Source organism: Pristiophorus japonicus, unplaced genomic scaffold (genome assembly GCF_044704955.1).
Source record: "Pristiophorus japonicus isolate sPriJap1 unplaced genomic scaffold, sPriJap1.hap1 HAP1_SCAFFOLD_247, whole genome shotgun sequence".
Taxonomy (NCBI): domain Eukaryota; kingdom Metazoa; phylum Chordata; class Chondrichthyes; family Pristiophoridae; genus Pristiophorus; species Pristiophorus japonicus.
In genome coordinates, this window is record NW_027252199.1 from 817501 (window position 1) to 827500 (window position 10000).

The following is a 10000-nucleotide window of genomic DNA, read 5'->3' on the forward strand; positions in this document are numbered from 1 at the left end:
GGCGGTGGAAGTTTTTTTGGGGGAGGAGAGATTTGGGGATGGGGAGATTTGGGGGAGAGCGATTTGAGGGGATGAGAGATTTCGAGGTTGGCGAGCGTGAGATTGGGGGGTGAGTGAGTGAGTGATTTGTGGGTGAGTGAGGGAATGGTGAAAGTCAGGCAGTTTTGAAGCTTGAGGCAAGGCAATGAAGGGTAGGGCTTGTCGTTTGCTTGTGTGGGAGTCAGAGCAGCAAGAGGTGGGTGTGGCGGAAGGTAAATGGTGAAATGAATCTTGAGTGCTGATTCCTTGGATGAATGCATGGAAGGAAAAAAAGAAGTGAAGAACAGCCTATGTCCGGTTAAGTAAAGAGAAAGCCATGACATCGATGCCTACGGCCACACTAGTCTGAAAACGCCCGATCTCGTCTGATCTCGGAAGCAAAGCAGAGTCAGACCTGGTTAGTACTTGGATGGGAGACTGCCTGGGAATACCAGGTGCAGTAGGCTTTTGCTGCCATCCACAGGCTGCTCATGCTTCTGCACACACAGTGCCGTTGATCCATCAAGAACCTTTTTGCTGCTCTCTCTCTCACTTTGCTTTCACCATTTCTTTCCTGCACATTCTCCTGCTGCTACACAAATGCAAGGGGGTCGACGCAAGGGACGAAAGAACGCAGAACAACAAAATAAGTTGGCAAAAAAATACACGCTGGCGCAGGCACACCAGGACGCAGCAACAGAGAGGAGAGACAAGGTGCATAGAAACCTGAGAGGGACAAACAGCAAGAGAACAAAGAATCGTGCAGGAAGAGCTGCAATTCAATGCAGGAAAAATGTAAAGCCAACTAGCATGCTGCTGGAATGCATGTGTGTTCATGTGAGGAGTGTTGCAAATCAGAATGACGAGTAGCAGGCGCCACTTGCCACATGGGGTTCCGAAATGTGGCTACAACAGCGATCTGGCTTAATAATTGGTCGGATTGGAAATGAAACAATCCTGGTGTTTTGGGGGCGGTGGAAGCTTTTTTGGGGGAGGAGAGATTTGGGGATGGGGAGATTTGGGGGAGAGCGATTTGAGGGGATGAGAGATTTCGAGGTTGGCGAGCGTGAGATTGGGGGGTGAGTGAGTGAGTGATTTGTGGGTGAGTGAGGGAATGGTGAAAGTCAGGCAGTTTTGAAGCTTGAGGCAAGGCAATGAAGGGTAGGGCTTGTCGTTTGCTTGTGTGGGAGTCAGAGCAGCAAGAGGTGGGTGTGGCGGAAGGTAAATGGTGAAATGAATCTTGAGTGCTGATTCCTTGGATGAATGCATGGAAGGAGAAAAAGAAGTGAAGAACAGCCTTATGTCCGTTTAAGTAAAGAGAAAGCCATGACATCAATGCCTACGGCCACACTAGTCTGAAAACGCCCGATCCCGTCTGATCTCGGAAACCAAGCAGACTGAGGCCTGGTTAGTACTTGGATGGGAGACTGCCTGGGAATACCAGGTGCAGTAGGCTTTTGCTGCCATCCACAGGCTGCTCATGCTTCTGCACACACAGTGCCGTTGATCCATCAACAACCATTTTGCTGCTCTCTCTCTCACTTTGCTTTCACCATTTCTTTCCTGCACATTCTCCTGCTGCTACACAAATGCAAGGGGGTCGACGCAAGGGACGAAAGAACGCAGAACAACAAAATAAGTTGGCAAAAAAATACACGCTGGCGCAGGCACACCAGGACGCAGCAACAGAGAGGAGAGACAAGGTGCATAGAAACCTGAGAGGGACAAACAGCAAGAGAACAAAGAATCGTGCAGGAAGAGCTGCAATTCAATGCAGGAAAAATGTAAAGCCAACTAGCATGCTGCTGGAATGCATGTGTGTTCATGTGAGGAGTGTTGCAAATCAGAATGCCGAGTAGCAGGCGCCACTTGCCACATGGGGTTCCGAAATGTGGCTACAACAGCGATCTGGCTTAATAATTGGTCGGATTGGAAATGAAACAATCCTGGTGTTTTGGGGGCGGTGGAAGCTTTTTTGGGGGAGGAGAGATTTGGGGATGGGGAGATTTGGGGGAGAGCGATTTGAGGGGATGAGAGATTTCGAGGTTGGCGAGCGTGAGATTGGGGGGTGAGTGAGTGAGTGATTTGTGGGTGAGTGAGGGAATGGTGAAAGTCAGGCAGTTTTGAAGCTTGAGGCAAGGCAATGAAGGGTAGGGCTTGTCGTTTGCTTGTGTGGGAGTCAGAGCAGCAAGAGGTGAGTGTGGCGGAAGGTAAATGGTGAAATGAATCTTGAGTGCTGATTCCTTGGATGAATGCATGGAAGGAGAAAAAGAAGTGAAGAACAGCCTTATGTCCGTTTAAGTAAAGAGAAAGCCATGACATCAATTCCTGCGGCCACACTAGTCTGAAAACGCCCGATCCCGTCTGATCTCGGAAACCAAGCACACTGAGGCCTGGTTAGTACTTGGATGGGAGACTGCCTGGGAATACCAGGTGCAGTAGGCTTTTGCTGCCATCCACAGGCTGCTCATGCTTCTGCACACACAGTGCCGTTGATCCATCAACAACCTTTTTGCTGCTCTCTCTCTCACTTTGCTTTCACCATTTCTTTCCTGCACATTCTCCTGCTGCTACACAAATGCAAGGGGGTCGACGCAAGGGACGAAAGAACGCAGAACAACAAAATAAGTTGGCAAAAAAATACACGCTGGCGCAGGCACACCAGGACGCAGCAACAGAGAGGAGAGACAAGGTGCATAGAAACCTGAGAGGGACAAACAGCAAGAGAACAAAGAATCGTGCAGGAAGAGCTGCAATTCAATGCAGGAAAAATGTAAAGCCAACTAGCATGCTGCTGGAATGCATGTGTTTTTCATGTGAGGAGTGTTGCAAATCAGAATGCCGAGTAGCAGGCGCCACTTGCCACATGGGGTTCCGAAATGTGGCTACAACAGCGATCTGGCTTAATAATTGGTCGGATTGGAAATGAAACAATCCTGGTGTTTTGGGGGCGGTGGAAGCTTTTTTGGGGGAGGAGAGATTTGGGGATGGGGAGATTTGGGGGAGAGCGATTTGAGGGGATGAGAGATTTCGAGGTTGGCGAGCGTGAGATTGGGGGGTGAATGAGTGAGTGATTTGTGGGTGAGTGAGGGAATGGTGAAAGTCAGGCAGTTTTGAAGCTTGAGGCAAGGCAATGAAGGGTAGGGCTTGTCGTTTGCTTGTGTGGGAGTCAGAGCAGCAAGAGGTGGGTGTGGCGGAAGGTAAATGGTGAAATGAATCTTGAGTGCTGATTCCTTGGATGAATGCATGGAAGGAGAAAAAGAAGTGAAGAACAGCCTTATGTCCGTTTAAGTAAAGAGAAAGCCATGACATCGATGCCTACGGCCACACTAGTCTGAAAACGCCCGATCTCGTCTGATCTCGGAAGCAAAGCAGAGTCAGACCTGGTTAGTACTTGGATGGGAGACTGCCTGGGAATACCAGGTGCAGTAGGCTTTTGCTGCCATCCACAGGCTGCTCATGCTTCTGCACACACAGTGCCGTTGATCCATCAAGAACCTTTTTGCTGCTCTCTCTCTCACTTTGCTTTCACCATTTCTTTCCTGCACATTCTCCTGCTGCTACACAAATGCAAGGGGGTCGACGCAAGGGACGAAAGAACGCAGAACAACAAAATAAGTTGGCAAAAAAATACACGCTGGCGCAGGCACACCAGGACGCAGCAACAGAGAGGAGAGACAAGGTGCATAGAAACCTGAGAGGGACAAACAGCAAGAGAACAAAGAATCGTGCAGGAAGAGCTGCAATTCAATGCAGGAAAAATGTAAAGCCAACTAGCATGCTGCTGGAATGCATGTGTGTTCATGTGAGGAGTGTTGCAAATCAGAATGACGAGTAGCAGGCGCCACTTGCCACATGGGGTTCCGAAATGTGGCTACAACAGCGATCTGGCTTAATAATTGGTCGGATTGGAAATGAAACAATCCTGGTGTTTTGGGGGCGGTGGAAGCTTTTTTGGGGGAGGAGAGATTTGGGGATGGGGAGATTTGGGGGAGAGCGATTTGAGGGGATGAGAGATTTCGAGGTTGGCGAGCGTGAGATTGGGGGGTGAGTGAGTGAGTGATTTGTGGGTGAGTGAGGGAATGGTGAAAGTCAGGCAGTTTTGAAGCTTGAGGCAAGGCAATGAAGGGTAGGGCTTGTCGTTTGCTTGTGTGGGAGTCAGAGCAGCAAGAGGTGGGTGTGGCGGAAGGTAAATGGTGAAATGAATCTTGAGTGCTGATTCCTTGGATGAATGCATGGAAGGAGAAAAAGAAGTGAAGAACAGCCTTATGTCCGTTTAAGTAAAGAGAAAGCCATGACATCAATGCCTACGGCCACACTAGTCTGAAAACGCCCGATCCCGTCTGATCTCGGAAACCAAGCAGACTGAGGCCTGGTTAGTACTTGGATGGGAGACTGCCTGGGAATACCAGGTGCAGTAGGCTTTTGCTGCCATCCACAGGCTGCTCATGCTTCTGCACACACAGTGCCGTTGATCCATCAACAACCATTTTGCTGCTCTCTCTCTCACTTTGCTTTCACCATTTCTTTCCTGCACATTCTCCTGCTGCTACACAAATGCAAGGGGGTCGACGCAAGGGACGAAAGAACGCAGAACAACAAAATAAGTTGGCAAAAAAATACACGCTGGCGCAGGCACACCAGGACGCAGCAACAGAGAGGAGAGACAAGGTGCATAGAAACCTGAGAGGGACAAACAGCAAGAGAACAAAGAATCGTGCAGGAAGAGCTGCAATTCAATGCAGGAAAAATGTAAAGCCAACTAGCATGCTGCTGGAATGCATGTGTGTTCATGTGAGGAGTGTTGCAAATCAGAATGCCGAGTAGCAGGCGCCACTTGCCACATGGGGTTCCGAAATGTGGCTACAACAGCGATCTGGCTTAATAATTGGTCGGATTGGAAATGAAACAATCCTGGTGTTTTGGGGGCGGTGGAAGCTTTTTTGGGGGAGGAGAGATTTGGGGATGGGGAGATTTGGGGGAGAGCGATTTGAGGGGATGAGAGATTTCGAGGTTGGCGAGCGTGAGATTGGGGGGTGAGTGAGTGAGTGATTTGTGGGTGAGTGAGGGAATGGTGAAAGTCAGGCAGTTTTGAAGCTTGAGGCAAGGCAATGAAGGGTAGGGCTTGTCGTTTGCTTGTGTGGGAGTCAGAGCAGCAAGAGGTGAGTGTGGCGGAAGGTAAATGGTGAAATGAATCTTGAGTGCTGATTCCTTGGATGAATGCATGGAAGGAGAAAAAGAAGTGAAGAACAGCCTTATGTCCGTTTAAGTAAAGAGAAAGCCATGACATCAATTCCTGCGGCCACACTAGTCTGAAAACGCCCGATCCCGTCTGATCTCGGAAACCAAGCACACTGAGGCCTGGTTAGTACTTGGATGGGAGACTGCCTGGGAATACCAGGTGCAGTAGGCTTTTGCTGCCATCCACAGGCTGCTCATGCTTCTGCACACACAGTGCCGTTGATCCATCAACAACCTTTTTGCTGCTCTCTCTCTCACTTTGCTTTCACCATTTCTTTCCTGCACATTCTCCTGCTGCTACACAAATGCAAGGGGGTCGACGCAAGGGACGAAAGAACGCAGAACAACAAAATAAGTTGGCAAAAAAATACACGCTGGCGCAGGCACACCAGGACGCAGCAACAGAGAGGAGAGACAAGGTGCATAGAAACCTGAGAGGGACAAACAGCAAGAGAACAAAGAATCGTGCAGGAAGAGCTGCAATTCAATGCAGGAAAAATGTAAAGCCAACTAGCATGCTGCTGGAATGCATGTGTTTTTCATGTGAGGAGTGTTGCAAATCAGAATGCCGAGTAGCAGGCGCCACTTGCCACATGGGGTTCCGAAATGTGGCTACAACAGCGATCTGGCTTAATAATTGGTCGGATTGGAAATGAAACAATCCTGGTGTTTTGGGGGCGGTGGAAGCTTTTTTGGGGGAGGAGAGATTTGGGGATGGGGAGATTTGGGGGAGAGCGATTTGAGGGGATGAGAGATTTCGAGGTTGGCGAGCGTGAGATTGGGGGGTGAATGAGTGAGTGATTTGTGGGTGAGTGAGGGAATGGTGAAAGTCAGGCAGTTTTGAAGCTTGAGGCAAGGCAATGAAGGGTAGGGCTTGTCGTTTGCTTGTGTGGGAGTCAGAGCAGCAAGAGGTGGGTGTGGCGGAAGGTAAATGGTGAAATGAATCTTGAGTGCTGATTCCTTGGATGAATGCATGGAAGGAGAAAAAGAAGTGAAGAACAGCCTTATGTCCGTTTAAGTAAAGAGAAAGCCATGACATCGATGCCTACGGCCACACTAGTCTGAAAACGCCCAATCCTGTCTGATCTCGGAAGCAAAGCAGAGTCAGGCCTGGTTAGTACTTGGATGGGAGACTGCCTGGGAATACCAGGTGCAGTAGGCTTTTGCTGCCATCCACAGGCTGCTCATGCTTCTGCACACACAGTGCCGTTGATCCATCAACAACCTTTTTGCTGCTCTCTCTCTCACTTTGCTTTCACCATTTCTTTCCTGCACATTCTCCTGCTGCTACACAAATGCAAGGGGGTCGACGCAAGGGACGAAAGAACGCAGAACAACAAAATAAGTTGGCAAAAAAATACACGCTGGCGCAGGCACACCAGGACGCAGCAACAGAGAGGAGAGACAAGGTGCATAGAAACCTGAGAGGGACAAACAGCAAGAGAACAAAGAATCGTGCAGGAAGAGCTGCAATTCAATGCAGGAAAAATGTAAAGCCAACTAGCATGCTGCTGGAATGCATGTGTGTTCATGTGAGGAGTGTTGCAAATCAGAATGCCGAGTAGCAGGCGCCACTTGCCACATGGGGTTCCGAAATGTGGCTACAACAGCGATCTGGCTTAATAATTGGTGGGATTGGAAATGAAACAATCCTGGTGTTTTGGGGGCGGTGGAAGCTTTTTTGGGGGTGGAGAGATTTGGGGATGGGGAGATTTGGCGGAGAGCGATTTGAGGGGATGAGAGATTTCGAGGTTGGCGAGCGTGAGATTGGGGGGTGAGTGAGTGAGTGATTTGTGGGTGAGTGAGGGAATGGTGAAAGTCAGGCAGTTTTGAAGCTTGAGGCAAGGCAATGAAGGGTAGGGCTTGTCGTTTGCTTGTGTGGGAGTCAGAGCAGCAAGAGGTGGGTGTGGCGGAAGGTAAATGGTGAAATGAATCTTGAGTGCTGATTCCTTGGATGAATGCATGGAAGGAAAAAAAGAAGTGAAGAACAGCCTATGTCCGGTTAAGTAAAGAGAAAGCCATGACATCGATGCCTACGGCCACACTAGTCTGAAAACGCCCGATCTCGTCTGATCTCGGAAGCAAAGCAGAGTCAGGCCTGGTTAGTACTTGGATGGGAGACTGCCTGGGAATACCAGGTGCAGTAGGCTTTTGCTGCCATCCACAGGCTGCTCATGCTTCTGCACACACAGTGCCGTTGATCCATCAACAACCTTTTTGCTGCTCTCTCTCTCACTTTGCTTTCACCATTTCTTTCCTGCACATTCTCCTGCTGCTACACAAATGCAAGGGGATCGACGCAAGGGACGAAAGAACGCAGAACAACAAAATAAGTTGGCAAAAAAATACACGCTGGCGCAGGCACACCAGGACGCAGCAACAGAGAGGAGAGACAAGGTGCATAGAAACCTGAGAGGGACAAACAGCAAGAGAACAAAGAATCGTGCAGGAAGAGCTGCAATTCAATGCAGGAAAAATGTAAAGCCAACTAGCATGCTGCTGGAATGCATGTGTGTTCATGTGAGGAGTGTTGCAAATCAGAATGCCGAGTAGCAGGCGCCACTTGCCACATGGGGTTCCGAAATGTGGCTACAACAGCGATCTGGCTTAATAATTGGTGGGATTGGAAATGAAACAATCCTGGTGTTTTGGGGGCGGTGGAAGCTTTTTTGGGGGAGGAGAGATTTGGGGATGGGGAGATTTGGGGGAGAGCGATTTGAGGGGATGAGAGATTTCGAGGTTGGCGAGCGTGAGATTGGGGGGTGAGTGAGTGAGTGATTTGTGGGTGAGTGAGGGAATGGTGAAAGTCAGGCAGTTTTGAAGCTTGAGGCAAGGCAATGAAGGGTAGGGCTTGTCGTTTGCTTGTGTGGGAGTCAGAGCAGCAAGAGGTGGGTGTGGCGGAAGGTAAATGGTGAAATGAATCTTGAGTGCTGATTCCTTGGATGAATGCATGGAAGGAGAAAAAGAAGTGAAGAACAGCCTTATGTCCGTTTAAGTAAAGAGAAAGCCATGACATCAATGCCTACGGCCACACTAGTCTGAAAACGCCCGATCCTGTCTGATCTCGGAAACCAAGCAGAGTCAGGCCTGGTTAGTACTTGGATGGGAGACTGCCTGGGAATACCAGGTGCAGTAGGCTTTTGCTGCCATCCACAGGTTGCTCATGCTTCTGCACACACAGTGCCGTTGATCCATCAACAACCTTTTTGCTGCTCTCTCTCTCACTTTGCTTTCACCATTTCTTTCCTGCACATTCTCCTGCTGCTACACAAATGCAAGGGGGTCGACGCAAGGGACGAAAGAACGCAGAACAACAAAATAAGTTGGCAAAAAAATACACGCTGGCGCAGGCACACCAGGACGCAGCAACAGAGAGGAGAGACAAGGTGCATAGAAACCTGAGAGGGACAAACAGCAAGAGAACAAAGAATCGTGCAGGAAGAGCTGCAATTCAATGCAGGAAAAATGTAAAGCCAACTAGCATGCTGCTGGAATGCATGTGTGTTCATGTGAGGAGTGTTGCAAATCAGAATGCCGAGTAGCAGGCGCCACTTGCCACATGGGGTTCCGAAATGTGGCTACAACAGCGATCTGGCTTAATAATTGGTGGGATTGGAAATGAAACAATCCTGGTGTTTTGGGGGCGGTGGAAGCTTTTTTGGGGGAGGAGAGATTTGGGGATGGGGAGATTTGGGGGAGAGCGATTTGAGGGGATGAGAGATTTCGAGGTTGGCGAGCGTGAGATTGGGGGGTGAGTGAGTGAGTGATTTGTGGGTGAGTGAGGGAATGGTGAAAGTCAGGCAGTTTTGAAGCTTGAGGCAAGGCAATGAAGGGTAGGGCTTGTCGTTTGCTTGTGTGGGAGTCAGAGCAGCAAGAGGTGGGTGTGGCGGAAGGTAAATGGTGAAATGAATCTTGAGTGCTGATTCCTTGGATGAATGCATGGAAGGAGAAAAAGAAGTGAAGAACAGCCTTATGTCCGTTTAAGTAAAGAGAAAGCCATGACATCGATGCCTACGGCCACACTAGTCTGAAAACGCCCGATCCCGTCTGATCTAGGAAGCAAAGCAGAATCAGGCCTGGTTAGTACTTGGATGGGAGACTGCCTGGGAATACCAGGTGCAGTAGGCTTTTGCTGCCATCCACAGGCTGCTCATGCTTCTGCACACACAGTGCCGTTGATCCATCAACAACCTTTTTGCTGCTCTCTCTCTCACTTTGCTTTCACCATTTCTTTCCTGCACATTCTCCTGCTGCTACACAAATGCAAGGGGATCGACGCAAGGGACGAAAGAACGCAGAACAACAAAATAAGTTGGCAAAAAAATACACGCTGGCGCAGGCACACCAGGACGCAGCAACAGAGAGGAGAGACAAGGTGCATAGAAACCTGAGAGGGACAAACAGCAAGAGAACAAAGAATCGTGCAGGAAGAGCTGCAATTCAATGCAGGAAAAATGTAAAGCCAACTAGCATGCTGCTGGAATGCATGTGTGTTCATGTGAGGAGTGTTGCAAATCAGAATGCCGAGTAGCAGGCGCCACTTGCCACATGGGGTTCCGAAATGTGGCTACAACAGCGATCTGGCTTAATAATTGGTGGGATTGGAAATGAAACAATCCTGGTGTTTTGGGGGCGGTGGAAGCTTTTTTGGGGGTGGAGAGATTTGGGGATGGGGAGATTTGGGGGAGAGCGATTTGAGGGGATGAGAGATTTCGAGGTTGGCGAGCGTGAGATTGGGGGG

General features: G+C 49.5%; 3 non-coding genes and 7 pseudogenes across 3 annotated transcripts; all 10 read left to right on the plus strand.

Annotated features, from left to right (window-relative positions):
• The first annotated feature begins 366 nt into the window (after positions 1–366).
• Positions 367–485, plus strand: LOC139246248 (5S ribosomal RNA; annotated as a pseudogene).
• An 870-nt stretch (positions 486–1355) lies between these two features.
• LOC139246504 (5S ribosomal RNA) lies at positions 1356–1474 on the plus strand. Its single transcript, XR_011590343.1, has one exon. It is a non-coding gene; the product is annotated as a 5S ribosomal RNA (ribosomal RNA).
• An 870-nt stretch (positions 1475–2344) lies between these two features.
• On the plus strand, positions 2345–2463 carry LOC139246403 (5S ribosomal RNA; annotated as a pseudogene).
• Positions 2464–3334: 871 nt separating this feature from the next.
• On the plus strand, positions 3335–3453 carry LOC139246249 (5S ribosomal RNA; annotated as a pseudogene).
• Positions 3454–4323: 870 nt separating this feature from the next.
• LOC139246516 (5S ribosomal RNA) lies at positions 4324–4442 on the plus strand. Its single transcript, XR_011590344.1, has one exon. It is a non-coding gene; the product is annotated as a 5S ribosomal RNA (ribosomal RNA).
• Positions 4443–5312: 870 nt separating this feature from the next.
• On the plus strand, positions 5313–5431 carry LOC139246404 (5S ribosomal RNA; annotated as a pseudogene).
• Positions 5432–6302: 871 nt separating this feature from the next.
• Positions 6303–6421, plus strand: LOC139246449 (5S ribosomal RNA; annotated as a pseudogene).
• An 869-nt stretch (positions 6422–7290) lies between these two features.
• On the plus strand, positions 7291–7409 carry LOC139246964 (5S ribosomal RNA). The gene has a single exon (XR_011590774.1). It is a non-coding gene; the product is annotated as a 5S ribosomal RNA (ribosomal RNA).
• An 870-nt stretch (positions 7410–8279) lies between these two features.
• On the plus strand, positions 8280–8398 carry LOC139246421 (5S ribosomal RNA; annotated as a pseudogene).
• An 870-nt stretch (positions 8399–9268) lies between these two features.
• Positions 9269–9387, plus strand: LOC139246364 (5S ribosomal RNA; annotated as a pseudogene).
• Positions 9388–10000: the final 613 nt, after the last annotated feature.